Source organism: Ruditapes philippinarum, unplaced genomic scaffold (genome assembly GCF_026571515.1).
Source record: "Ruditapes philippinarum isolate M1 unplaced genomic scaffold, ASM2657151v2 ctg853_1_1_1_1, whole genome shotgun sequence".
NCBI lineage: Eukaryota > Metazoa > Mollusca > Bivalvia > Venerida > Veneridae > Ruditapes > Ruditapes philippinarum.
Genome location: NW_026863406.1, coordinates 85754 through 101052, shown reverse-complemented (window position 1 = coordinate 101052; position 15299 = coordinate 85754).

The window sequence follows — 15299 nt, the reverse complement described above, 5'->3', positions numbered from 1 at the left end:
AATTTTCTGCCGCCAAATAATAATATTAAACGAATGATAACAAAATTTAAATTGCTAAATCACCGATTTCTGCAAATCAGTAAGCGCGGCCATGTTTGTGTATTGGCCGTATAAAAACCACACTGGCCATAGCTTTCGCAGAAGCGGTGGGTCTACCGGTGCGGCGATGGAGATTTCGTCGCAGAAGCGGTGGAAAAACATGGCTGTTGGATGATTTTTGCTGGTGTCGGTAAGTTTGTGACTTATTTGTACGTTATGTTTTTATGTTCTACTGATAACACCTAGTGAGACTGGAGCCCACATATGTACTCTTCCAACTTATTACACGCATGGGGTGCAAATCATGACCAGTTATGCAAACACTTCTGTACAGTTTGACGAGGGGACGCCACTTTTGCCTAATTTTGATTATAACACTACATATGTACTCAAAACTACCCCTAGATACACTGGCATCGCATCGTATGTATGATAATTACACAAAACAACCATATCTTGGAACTTTTTGAAATTGATATTACCATTTTAATAAAAGAATTGACAAAAATTGATTACAACGCAGACGGTGGTGGATTCGATTGCAACGCAGTGCGGTGGGCCCGATATCATTTATGTCTTTTTTTTAACGTTAAAGTCACAAACACTCAGGAGTTGAGCTCCAAACACCTAAAAATACAAATGAAATATGTATTTGTTAATCCTAAAACATATAGTTGATTATATATATCAATGAAAGTAAATATACGCTGTTTTGAAAACAAAATGACTCTCAGATATGTTGTATATAAATGAGCTTTGAACCAGCCTTGCTATAATCGGAGTCATTCGGGATAATGCGGGTTCTCACATTCATAGCGCACCGCATTTAAATACGACAAAGCTGAGTGCCACGCTTGAATTTGTTGAAATATTTTGTAAATAAATAAAAAGGCGATAGTTTAAATTTTTTCACATAGTGTGTTTGTATATTGAAGATGAAGTTTGATATTGTTGAAAAAGAAAAATATGATGAAAATATATAATAAGTACCAGTAATATATGTTTAATAGATGACTCGTGTCACCTGTTGACAAAAGGATAATGCGAAAATATTGGAAATAAAATCAATTGCAAGGTGATTTGAAGGATGTGCGATTTTTTCTAACACATTTTTTATCTTGTGATTGACGTATAAATATTTACTTTTTCTTCAAAATAGCATATATGTAAGTTTTATTGAAATATATGATAAGTATATGGGCTGGAATTAATAAATATACAATTATTAGGATTTTAAAGCAGCACGCCTCAATATCATGTTCATTTTCATGAAAAGTTTGGAAATGTATTTATGTTTTACTTTTACCACGGTACATGTTCCTCCTTGTTAATTTGTGTCATCCTCAGTAGAGTTAAAATACAAACATAGAAATTTGATTGATAATGTCTGGCAGAGCCAGACGTCTTTATTGTCTAAGAATAGATTATGATATAATCAAAAGATTAATCAGAAACTTTAAATACGCTTTCATATAGAAAACGTAATTGTAGCAAACGTTATAATAGATGACACAAAGTTGGACAACAAAAACCACCAAACTCTCAGGTAAAATGTTAAAAATTCTAAGAAGCATGTATGAGGGTGTGAAATTATGTGTACGTAATAATGGCTCACTAACTGACTTTTTTGATAGTTACACGGGCTTGTTGTTTATTATGTTTATTAATGATATGCAAGATCACTTAGCTGACGATAGTATAGATGTTTTTACCATTGAGGAATTACAAATTTATTTGTTGTTGCTCGCAGATGATACTGCTTTATTTTCTTACTCTGAACAAGGTTTACAAATTCTACTTAATAAATTGTTTAATTATTGTAGGAAATGGGGTATTGAAGTTAATTCAGATAAAACAGTTGTAATGGTTTTTAGACAAGGTAATAGACCTTCAAATATATCGCTTAAGTATGACAATAAAATTTTAAAACAAGTTAAAACATTTACTTATTTAGGAGTAACGCTATCATCTAATGGATGTTTTTATCAAGCTCAAAAATCATTGTCTGCCCAAGCTTTGAAGGCTCTTTATTCTTTGAACTCCCTTTTTGATAATGTTAATTTAGATATTGAAGATAAATTAAAACTCTTTTACTAATTTTATGTTACGGATCTGAAATATGGGGTTTCCATAAATCTCCGGGCATAGAACGTGTCCTTTTTATAGAGAATTACGTTTAACTCTTTTAGATAATTATTATTACACATGGCCTAATATGAATAAATTCAATAAGCTTATGTCAACAACCAAAAGATCTGTTATAATTAAACTTGCAGAATTTGTCTATCTGGCTTTAAAGAAGAGAAACGAGTGTTGTTGTATAATAAAATATGTATTTCTTTAAACTATTTTTCATATTTATGCTGTATATTATTAGATATGTTAAATATGACATGTCTTGTATTGTATGTGTTTATGTGTACTTAAAACTGCCCATCTTTAGTTAAAACATGAACATGAAACATGAATTATATATTTTCATACTTTTCAATATTATATTACTTTTGTTATATATAAGGCAATTATGTGTGGCGAGAAACATGTATATATGTTTATGCTAATAAATACTTTGACTTTGACCAAACTGTCCAACCAAAGGAGGAACGACAGACCGTGAAAAGCAACGAAAACGAAAGAGCGACAATTTGAATTCTGACTTAAAGATTACAATTACAATTTACAAACAAAAATATACGATAATTTGAACGCGTGCATGTGCAATTCGCTCATAGGCCAATAAACAACATTTTCGTCTGCCTTTTTTTGTCAGGTATTTTGTAATATTTTATTTCAAAATGCATTCTATAATTTTTTATGTTACATGCAGCCTACTTATAGCTTTGTACACGTTAAATAAAAAATTTATATAATTTAATGTTAACATGTAAAGTTATATAAAAAAAATGAAATAAATAAAATAAAAAAAATACATAAAGCAATAAAGCTAAAGGTAGTGTCACTATCAACAGATCTCATCTCATCTCATCTCATCTTATCAATGTATTAAAATTTTATCACACACTGTTCATAAGTAAAAATAAAGTTCAAAATATATTTATGACCAATGTGTTAGTAATGCATAGTTAATGATGACTCTTGTGTGTTAAACTACAAAAACATTTTGATTTGTTAAATTGATAGATTAAATTCAATTAAAGCTATAATTAACATTTCATGAATGCATAGTTTGTAAAGATAATTACGAAAATAAATGTATACATTATAATGAATTTTTAAACAACCCATACATAGTTTATTGAATAAGTGTATGTTCAATACTGAATTTATTGCACGAGTTGAATAAACTTATATTATGCGAGCCTCTGGCGAGCATAATATTCATTTTTTCAACGAGTCAGTAATGAACTTACACGAATTTAATATTCTATTTATCACATACCCAAAATAGAGACCGTTTAAAGTGAAATAAGAGTCATTTTTCATTGACGCGCCTATAGTATAACGTTAACATTTAACGCGTCTTTACACTATGTTAGCATAACGCTAATGACGTCACGTCAAAATATATGCACGGCCGTGCCATACCATATTTACGGAGTCGCAAAATCGGCATGGGTGTGTGATAAATGTAGTTAACATACACCCAAATATGTTAAACTAGTATCTAAAACAGGGATTGTTTTATTAAAACATATTTATAAGGTTCATGATGCAAAGAGCGTATATTTACTTTCATTGATATATATAACAACTATATGTGTTAGGATTAACAAATATATATTTCATTTGTATTTTTAGGTGTTTGGAGCTCAACTCCAAAGTGTTTGTGACTTTAACGTTAAAAAAAAGACATAAATGATATCGGGCCCACCGCACTGCGTTGCAATCGAATCCACCACCGTCTGCGTTGTAATCAATTTTTGTCAATTCTTTTATTAAAATGGTAATATCAATTTCAAAAAGTTCCAAAATATGGTTGTTTTGTGTAATTATCATACATACGATGCGATGCCAGTGTATCTAGGGGTAGTTTTGAGTACATATGTAGTGTTATAATCAAAATTAGGCAAAAGTGGCGTCCCCTCGTCAAACTGTACAGAAGTGTTTGCATAACTGGTCATGATTTGCACCCCATGCGTGTAATAAGTTGGAAGAGTACATATGTGGGCTCCAGTCTCACTAGGTGTTATCAGTAGAACATAAAAACATAACGTACAAATAAGTCATAAACTTACCGACACCAGCAAAAATCTATCCGACAGCCATGTTTTTCCACCGCTTCTGCGACGAAATCTCCATCGCCGCACCGGTAGACCCACCGCTTCTGCGAAAGCTATGGCCAGTGTGAAAACAGGTGCGCGTGATGTCATTTCCCCACATCTTTAGATTTATGATAAATGTAGTTGAATCGGAGGGAAATATTAATATAATAAAGTATTGACCAGACAATTTAATTTTCACAGGAGGTGTAAAGGAGATTTTTTATGGTTCAAAATACGTAACAATATCCAAGAAATAAAAAAACAATAAAACATAAAGAAACAAAAAAAATCAACGTCTACCGGTCGCACCACTTCAGGCCAGTGATGCCCGTTACTCCAAGCAATGCTATGTTCATTAAAGTCTCATCTTAATGTAATTAAACAATATTTCAGAGATTTAATAAATACACATGTTATTATTTAACAAAGTTTCACAATCAAATAATGCAATTAAATAAACAAACGCACCAACGAATAATTGGCTGTTAATTATTGAACGGCGATAATTATCATTATTATTAAAATCCTACTAAAACGTGTTCTTAATAGTACATGTAATTAAATTTTTGCAGTTTGATTCTGACTTTCAAATTAAAAGGTGTGAACATATGTTATAATTGATGTAGACATTTCAAAAATATAAGCAATTCTTTTGAAAAGTAAATTGTTAACATGTCTGCGCATCGTTATCGTAGCCTAATATTAACTGCAGGCAAAACATTTTTATTGGCTGCTCAAAAATCTAATTTGCATAATTTATTCACACAATTGCTGGTTCTTACTACTTATGTCTAATACTTTGCATTATCCATTTTAATTGTTCCTAATTTGGAATGACAGACTATTCTCTCCCTTACCAGTTCCTCTCCCTGACGGTTCTCTCCCTAACCGTTTCCTCCCCTGACGGTTCTCTCCCAAATTTGAAATATGCAGACAGTTCTCCCCCAATTTTATTTTTATAAGTTATCATTTTAGTTTTGACTTAATCTAATAATATTTCTTGATGAAAATTATTAAAAGAATGTGTTTGATATTAACTGCATTTTATGTTTTATGTTTATCAGCTGAAAAGTAAATTTAACACCTTTTTTCAGTATTTTAATCCTATCAACACCTGTAAATTTAACACCTTTTTTCAGTATTTTAATCCTATCAACACCTTTATTGTGAGAGATATAGATCATTGGACAGTGATTGATATACAACTGTAATTATGTTAAGGTCTAGCTTGTGATGTTCATTTATTTGTTAAATAGTGAATAAGGTGGAAATAAATATGTTCTAGAAAATAAATATAAAAAACAACTGGTATGCAAACACATTCCACATTTACTTTTTTACAAAATTGATTTAAAAACGTGTAGTAATTAACTTGAAACAATATATAATACAAAATAACTTATATAATACTTATTCATCAACACAGCTATTCTAATCTAATCAACATCAAGGAATTGATAAACACCTCAATTATCACTGGCAGCAAACTTAATGCATACATGTGTGTATTGAACTTTTTTCATTATTCAAAAGTTTAGCAATTAGAATTTATTAATCATTTTTTTGCCTATAAATTTCATTTTTATTTATTAAAAAAAAAAAAAATAATATCTTATGATTATCCTAATCAAGTAAATTATTCATTAATTATTTTCAATGACTAAACACATTAAAAAGTATATGTTACATCTAATTAAAGAATCAGAATAATTAACTAATATCATCATTGATCAATTATTATTATATGTTAAAAAAAGTTTTTCTAATTCAATTTATATCAGTTGATAATAAATTTATTAAACATCTGAATATTCAATAAAATATTTTTTTCTCTAATTTATATTAATATTTGATAATAAACTTACCGATTTATTGTTGCTGATGATGCTAACAAAATTGAAACTTGAATTAAACATCAAAATACTTCAGTAAAGTATTTTTCTCTCTAATTTATTACAATTTATAATGAACCTACCCATTTATTTAACATCTAAACACTTCAATAAAATCTTCTTTTTTTTCTAATTTATATCAATTCATAATAAACTTACCCATTTATTTATCATCTAAATACTTTAATAATAATGTAATTATAAAAATAACAATGGGGAGGAACTGTCTTCTAATTTGCAAATATGCAGACAGTTCTCCCCCAAAATAGGGAGAGAACCGTCAGGGAGGAAACGTCAGGGGAGGAACTGGTAAGGGAGAGAATAGTCTGACTACCCCTAATTTGCACCAAATGTTCCTGTCACACTGTGTACTGACGATTTTTATTGCTCCTTGTATGCCTCTGTGCCGACAGACCCTTTGATCATGCACAATGTTGCCCTGATTGGTTAATCACCCTTGTCAAATATTCTAATGACGAAATAGACATCTATTTTTTTACGCTTCATCAGTGAACTGAATGACCTTAGGGGAAATTAAGTTCCACACCTATCAAATTATACTGTAAATTACAGCATGTCATAAAATAGCAACACATTTTTTTTCAGTTACCAATAATCATTTTAAATATTAAGTAGATTAATGATGTTTTGTTTTATTGGATTAAATTTACGGTAGTAGAAATATGTATCTGTGTGGGAAAGGAATTGGGTAAATAGATAACGTGGAAAAAAGCTATAGGGAACTGGATAAACCCGGGAATATGCGTAATTACAGGGGAATGGGCAACCTGTTGCTGTTGGTACCAGTTTTGACTGGGTGCCTAAATAACCTAACGGACAGTTTTGTTTTCATACGATATTAGTCTGGCTGCCGATTTTCCTGCGCCATTCTCATTTTTAGCGTCAATGGCTGAAAATGGCGTCCTCAGCAGATCACTGCATATTGGATTTAGTTGATATTTTACGCTGAAAAAATAACATGACCGGCGATGTACCCTATTCAGACAGCTTGTCTAGCGAAAATTAAGTACAAAATAAAAGGATATATCGTCAATTTGAAGAAGTTTCTCACAGTACCCAAATTAAATTGATGGTTTATCTTTGAAAATGAAGCAGTCATTGCTTAAATCATGTGGTGGGATCATCAGCAAGCTTGAAAATCGGACAAATGATAATTAATGTCACGGCGTCTTCAATTAATTATTTAAAGCAATTCAGTTTCATATGATGTTTTCATAAATAATATATAATGTACGCAATAAGATTAATAAATTCTTCATCAAGATATATTTCAGTTGTACCAGTGGGTACACCTATACCGGAAGTGGGTGTAACACGTCACAATCTCGGTCTTGTCTGTCTCGCGAGAATGACAGAACGCCAAAATGGCGGCGCCCATGAACTTATTTCTCAAGTAAAAAATAGTGTCTTAAAACACGAATTTCTCACTTATAGGATTGATTTCAACAGAAAAACTGTCATGGTTCCTCATTTTAAATGATGAATATTTATATTAGACAGACATCAATCCATCCTTTTCTATTCCTTTAAGGATATTTTTGGATGTTATTTCATTAGCTTGATTTTTCGAAGAAAAATTTTGAGCTATTTCTTCAATCATATTGCCATTCTTGTTGCCTTTCAGAAACTTTTAATGTAGGCCATCATTTCTTAATGAATTGTATTCATATTTGCACACAACAACCCTTTTGACCAGACCTTCCAGAATAAATCAATTATCACCTTCACTCATCAATTACCTTAAGGTCAAATTAATGAATTTTGCAGGATGTTTTACAAGAAGTTGGTCATAAAAATTGTTCTAATAAACATAGCTGAGTGGCTATTTTGATTGACAGAATTGTATATACATGTAGTAATTTCTGAATACAAACTTGTCCATGCATAATGTTAATATTTTCATTTGTAATTGAATTATAAATGAAAAATTGTTGAATTGAAATGGATATTTTATTATGCCACTGCAGCATCTGCGATGCGTGGTATATAGCGATTCACCTGTGTGTGTGTTTGTATGCATTTGTGTATGTTTGTGTGTTATATAGATTATATAGTGAACTTAAAAAATCTCCTTGTGAAAAACCATAAGTCCAATTTCAACCAAACTTGGGAGGACTGATCCTTGGGAAAAGGGCTTCTGAAATGGTTCAAGGAATTATATTCCATGCAGAAATCTGGTTGCCATGGCAACCAAACGGAATGTAAGAATAAATTTTAAAAAAATTCTTGTAAAAACCAACAAGGCCTAGAGCATAGATATTTTGTATAAGGCATCTACCTAGATTGTTCAAATTATAGCCCAGGTGTCATTGATTTCCACTATATGTACATATAGTAAAAACTTAAAATACCTTCTTGTCTGAACATACCAGGCTTAGAGCTTTAATATTTGGTAATTGATATCATCTATAAGTACTCTACCAAAGTTGTTCAAATTTTGCCTCTAATGTCAAAATTAGCCCAGCCCTGGGGGGTCATAGGTTTTCCTAATATGTATATAGTAAAAACTTAAGAAATCATCTTTTTGAAATTGACAAATGGTAGAGGTTAGATATTTTGCTTGAAACATTTTGTAGCGAGCCTCTACCAGGATTGTTTAAATTGTAGCCCTGGGGTCAAAATTGGCCCCGCCCCGGGGGTCATTGATTTTCACTATGTACATATAGTAAAAATTTAAAAATCTTCTTGTCTGAAGGTACAAGGCTTAGAGCTTTGATATTTGGTATATAATATCATCCATGGGTCTCTACCAAAGTTGTTTAATTTATGCCCTAAGTGTTAAAATTGCCCTGCCCCAGATGGGATAGTTTTCCTTATATGTATATAGTAAAAACTTGAAAAATCTTCTCTGAATTGACAAAGGCTAGAGGTTAGATATTTGGCATGAGACTTTGCATGGTGAACCTCTATCAGGACTGTTCAAATTATTGCTCTGGGGTCAAAATTTGTTCTGCCCGGGGTCATTAATTTTCATTACGTACATATGTAGTAAAAAAAAAATGTTGTCTGAAGGTACAAGGCATAGAGCTTTGATGTTTGCTATATAATATCATCTATAGGTCCTCTACCAAAGTTGTTATCCCCCGCCGATGATATCGGGAAGGGTATATTGTTTTGGAGTTATCTGTCTGTCCAAATGTCGATTCCGGACTAGTTCTCTGCAACTTCTGGCTGGAATTCAAAGAAACTTTATGGAAATCATCAATATCAAGAGGAGCTGCGCATATCATCAACTTGTTCCGGTCAGACTCTTTAACTCAGTGTTATGGCCCTTGATTAGTTATGCAGTATGCATATAGAGTAAAAATTGTTTTTACGGCTACTTCTCTGCTACTACTGGCTGGAATTCAACGAAACTTTATGGGAACCTTCAAAACCAAGATCATCGCCTTTTTCTGGTCAGACACTTGAACTCAGAGTTATGGTCCTTGATTAGTTATGCATTATGCATATATAGAGTAAAAATTGTTTCCATGCTACTTCTCTGCCACTACTGGCTGGAATTCAACAAAGCTTTATGGGAACCTTCAATACCAAGAGGAGATGCCCATATCGTAGCCTTGTTTTGGTTAGACACTTTAACTCCTAGTTTTGGCCCTTGATTAGTTTTGGAATAATATTTGTTTTCAAGCTACTTCTCTGCAACTACTGGCTGCACTTCAACAAAACTTTATGGGAACATTCAATACCAAGAGGAGATGCGCATATAATCACTTTGTTTCGGTCAGACACTTTAACTCATAGTAATGGCCCTTGATTCAAACTCAGAGTTATTAAGTTATTCAGTATGCATAAAGAAAAATATTCGTTTCTGCACTACTTCTCTGCAACTACTGGCTGGAATTCAACAAAAGTTTACGGGAATCATCAATATCTAGAGGAGATGCGCATATAGTTGGCTTCTTCTGGTCAGACACTTTAACTCAGAGTTATGGCCCTTGATTAGTTATGCAGTATGCATATAGAGCGAACTTTATAAGAACCTTCAATACAAAGAGGAGATGCGCATATCATCGCCTTGTTCTTGTCAGACACTTTAACTCATAGTAATGGCCCTTGATTAGTTATGCAGTATGTAATAGAGTAATAATTGTTTCCTTGCGACTTCTCTGCAACTACTGGCATGAATTCAATTAAACTTTATGGGAACCATTAATACCAAGAGGAGATTACTATTTAAGACAGATTTATGGCTCTGTTATTGCCCTGAATATTTATCAAGTACATGTAAAAAGAATATTAGTGTTTATGCCATGATAAATATATAAATAAAGCCTTATGTCTTCAGTTGTTGTAAAAACTTGAGATAGTAATAATCAGTACTCGGCAGGGGATATAAATTCAACAAATTTGCTTGTTCAAATTTTGCCTCTGGTGTCAAAATTGGCCCTGAATTTATTTTCATTATGTACACATAGTAAAGTCACTGAAACTAAAACAAATGTTTTCAGAATTGAAAAAAGCTACAGCTTAGACATGAAACGTTGTTTGGTGGACGTGCATCAAGATTGTTTGTTCAAAATTTTGCCTAACCCAAGGGGACAGTGACTTACTTTCTTGTCCTTTGATGTACAGCCATGAAATTTGGACCATGTGCACAGTTTTAGTTGAAAAATTGAACTTTGATATCTGGTGACCTAGATTTTGATGATGTGACCTACTTTCTTGTCCTTTGATGTACAGCTATGAAATTTGAACAGATTAAGTTTGATATCAGCTGACCTAGATTTTGACAGTATCTTACTGTCTTGTGACCTTTGACGTACAGTCATGAAATTTAGGCCATGTGAAATATGACTTTCACCACCAAATTTACTAGACGCAACTGCAATGATAGATTCCTAGTCTGATCTTTTATTTGAATAACAATAGATTTAACCACAAATCTGATAATAAGAATTAGATAGGTCAGGGATCTATGCATTATGGCAATCTTCAATTGTATAGAAACAAAAAAAAATCTGTTCCTGCACTACGATTTAGTGATGTATTAATGCGGAGGCATATCATTTTTCACAAATGCAATTTTGTTTTCCATATTTTCACTGTAAAAGTTTATTTTCTATTACAGTAATACACAATTATATTCCGTTTTTTCAATATTGTCTTGCTGGACTATTTTCAAGAACCAAAATTTAGAGTTGTAATGTCAAAAAATAGAAAAATGTATATATTTGTGATACAGTATGAAAATTATCAAAACTGCAACTCATGGAATACATGTACTTATTTTCATACCACTTGATGAAAATAAATCTGATATTTATAGAAAAAACTTACATATCCTCTATTTGTTTACCAACACTAATGCCTTTCTGTATGTTGTTTTTTACAAGAAAATTTTGACTTTGTTGGGGAGTTTTTTGTCTCACTTTTGAGAACAGGACAACCATCAAATCTGATTATTTTCCAAAGTATTCAGCAGCATTAAAATATTTCAATGTAATAAAAAGAAACACCTTATCTGATATTTGGAGCATTACATTTTCTTACAAAAAAAAAAATATGTATAATGTATTGGTTCTGCATAGAGGGATATGTAAACGAATTGCTTTCATAGAACTGCCAAATCGGCATTATTAAAAAAAAAAGAAAATCAAAAAAATCAGACCTGCTCATTTTATCTGAAATTAAAATAACGTTTTAGCAAGAGCTTAGATATTTGGCATATTGCATTGCTTACAAATCTTGAAATAATATATGAGCAGCGTCACGACAAAACCAACATAGTGCATTTGCGACCAGCATGGATCCAGACCAGCCTGCTCATCCGCACAGTCTGATCAGGATCCATGCTGTTCGCTATCAGTTTCTCTACTTGTTAAAAGGTTTAAAACGGAACAGCATGGATCCTGATCAAACTGCGTGGATGCGCATGCTGGACTGGATCCATGCTGGTCGCAAACGCACTATGTTGGTTTTGTCGTGACACGGCTCATATATCTTGTCACTGCGTTGACTTGTATGTACTTCTGAATTGCACCAACCCGTATATACAACTATAGTATGATAATAATCACAATCGTATCAGCATTTTGTAGTGTAGTAACAAATTAACCCCATATAAAATTCAATAGGAGTTTAACCATTACTGCACTTAGGTGACGATTGTCAAACATATCTGGTAGCATTTCTAGACTATAACTGGGCATATTATTGTAAAAATTGACTTAAGACAACTAGACAGTGTAATGTAGAACTTTATTTAAAACCTCTATTAGTACATCATTATTTTTTGATCACCATGTAACAAAATATTATGTTTTTCATCACAGTAACATTGTTTTAAGCTTAATGTAATTGGATTTTGCCAACAGTATGGCGCCATGCCAGCCTACACGTCCATACAATCAGACTAGGCTTGACACTGTGGTAGCTCAATTTTTTTATTTTGATATGTTACCTGTAATTTAAGGTGAAACACAATCAGAATGATGAAAAATCAACTGATATGTAAGGATAACCACAAAAGTCCCCATTGTATGAAATTGCTGTGTTATGTCGGAGGATAACCACAAAAATCCCGATTGTATGAAATTGCTGTTATGTCGGAGGATAACCACAAAAATCCCCCATTGTATGAAATTGCTGAGTTACCTTGGAGGAGAACCACAAAAATCCCGATTGTATGAAATTGCTGTGTTACCTTGGAGGATAACCACAAAAATCCCCTTTGTATGAAATTGCTGTGTTATGTCCGAGGATAAGCATAAAAATCCCCTTTGTATGAAATTGCTGTGTTATGTCGGAGGATAACCACAAAAATCCCCTTTGTATGAAATTGCTGTGTTATGTTGGAGGATAACCACAAAAATCCCCATTGTATGAAATTGCTGTTACGTCGGAGGATAACTACAAAAATCCCCTTTGTATGAAATTGCTGTTATGTCTGAGGATAACCACGAAAATCCCCTTTGTATGAAATTGCTGTGTTAAGTCAGAGGATAACCACAAAAATCCCCTTTGTATGACATTCCTGTGTTACATTGCAGGATAACCACAAAAATCCCCTTTGTATGAAATCACGGTGTTATGTTAGAGGAGAACCACAAAAATCCCCATTGTATGAAATTGCTGTTATGCAGAGGATAACCACAAAAAATCCCCTTTGTATGAAATTGTGGTGTTATGTTGGAGGAGAACCACAAATATCCCCTTTGTATGAAGTTGCTGTTACATCGGAGGATAACCACAAAAATCCCCTTTGATTGAAATTGCTGTGTTACTTCGACCCTTTAATACAATGTTGTGGATATTCATCTTCTCTTGTGAAGTGTGAATGGGATTGTGATAGCAGTCATTTTCATAAATGGCTTCTTGATCATTCTGTAAATGTCATGATGTGGGTCAACATTACTTCAGCAAAACTGGGATTTTAACCTGTAACTGCTGAAACCAAATATGATTTGGCCTTTGACAATAGTATTGATCCAGGCAAGTCTGCATATCCATGCAGTCTGACCAGGCTCTTTACTGTTGGTAGCTTCATTTCTGTACTTTGATATTGAAATCTTTTTGATGTTCTTTCTCTTTTGTATCATAGGCAAATATAAAAACATATCCCCTGTTGTCACAATATGAAACCCTAGACAAAAGAGTAACCAATGAACAAGTATCTGAAAACGATATTTCTATCGCTATTCCTTTCTCTGCCACCACAATAAGTAAACCCAAGAAAAAAGAGCCAATCAATGGGTATGCTCTAGACAGTTGGTAACTATAACCTGCACTACAGTTAACGCACTGAGCATAATAATCTAAGATTTAAGTCATTAACACATTTCTAACAGAAAGGTCCCCAAACAATGACACAAGAGATAAAATTTAATGTATTGCATTTTCTAAGACAGAAACATGTTACTTTTGTATTTTTTGTACCATTATTTATAATGTTTATCTTTTTAACAATTTATAATATAACAGTAAATTAACAGTTAATCTACATATTGCATAGAAACAATGACGGCAATTGAACAATTTAACTTATGTTACCGTCAACAACCTCTTGTTTAAAGTGGATTGGTCTACAATAAGAATAACAATTTCAAATATTGAAAAAAAAAAAAAAAAAATAGAAATGTCTCATTTCGATATTCTTATGAAATTTCATTTGAAAAAAAAAATCCCAATAAAGTTCTATATGATTTAGTATGAACATTTATATGATGAAAAAATAATATTTTGTTCTAAAACATTTTATTAACTGCTTTATAAATATATGTAATATTGGATCATGTATCTCACACATGCCAACAAAATCTGTACATAATTATTTCATGGTATGCTGTTATGTCTGATATCAAATACTATCAACGTTACTATTTATTATATAACAGTCCTTCAATTATAGACCAATTCACTTTAACCTTTCACCTGTAGGAACCAAAAGTGATAAACCTTTGCCACCCACCAGTTTAGAGCCCAGCCAGCTTTCACATCCATGCATTCTGACTAGGCTCTACACTTTGGTAATATATTTTGATATTGAGATCCCCTAAACTTTGAATGGACTGTTCTAAATTCAAAACAGGGCATTACACAAATTCAGCAGGTTTATTCTAAATTACTGTTTAAAAAACTGTAGGCACTCAAATAGAAACATTTTAGTTGATTCATCTTTAAAGAATAAACAACATCACAATTATAATAGGAGAAACAAATGAGCTGTGTCACGACAAAACCAACATAGTACGTTTGCGACCAACATGGATCCAGACCAGCCTGCGCTTCCTAATCAGGATCCATACCGTTCGCCATCAGTTTCTCTACTTGTAATAGGGTTGGTAAGCGGACAGAATGGATCCTAATCAGACTGTGCAGGATGGATCCATGCTGGTCGCAAAGGCACTATGTTGGTTTTGTCATGGAGCGGCTCAAATACATAATTATCATCATATATACTTTGTACAAAGAATGCTGCTGGAAGTAATCAGTTATTGCACATCTGTTATATATAAACAATATGATGTCCTTTAGTGAGTACACAAATATGCTAAGTGAGACACTTACAAGAGCACAACATACTCAAAATGAGCTTCTTTGATCATCACTTGTCTGTCCACACTTTACCTTAAACAACATTTGTTCCTTAATCACTGTGTTGATATCAAAACTTCAAAGAAAT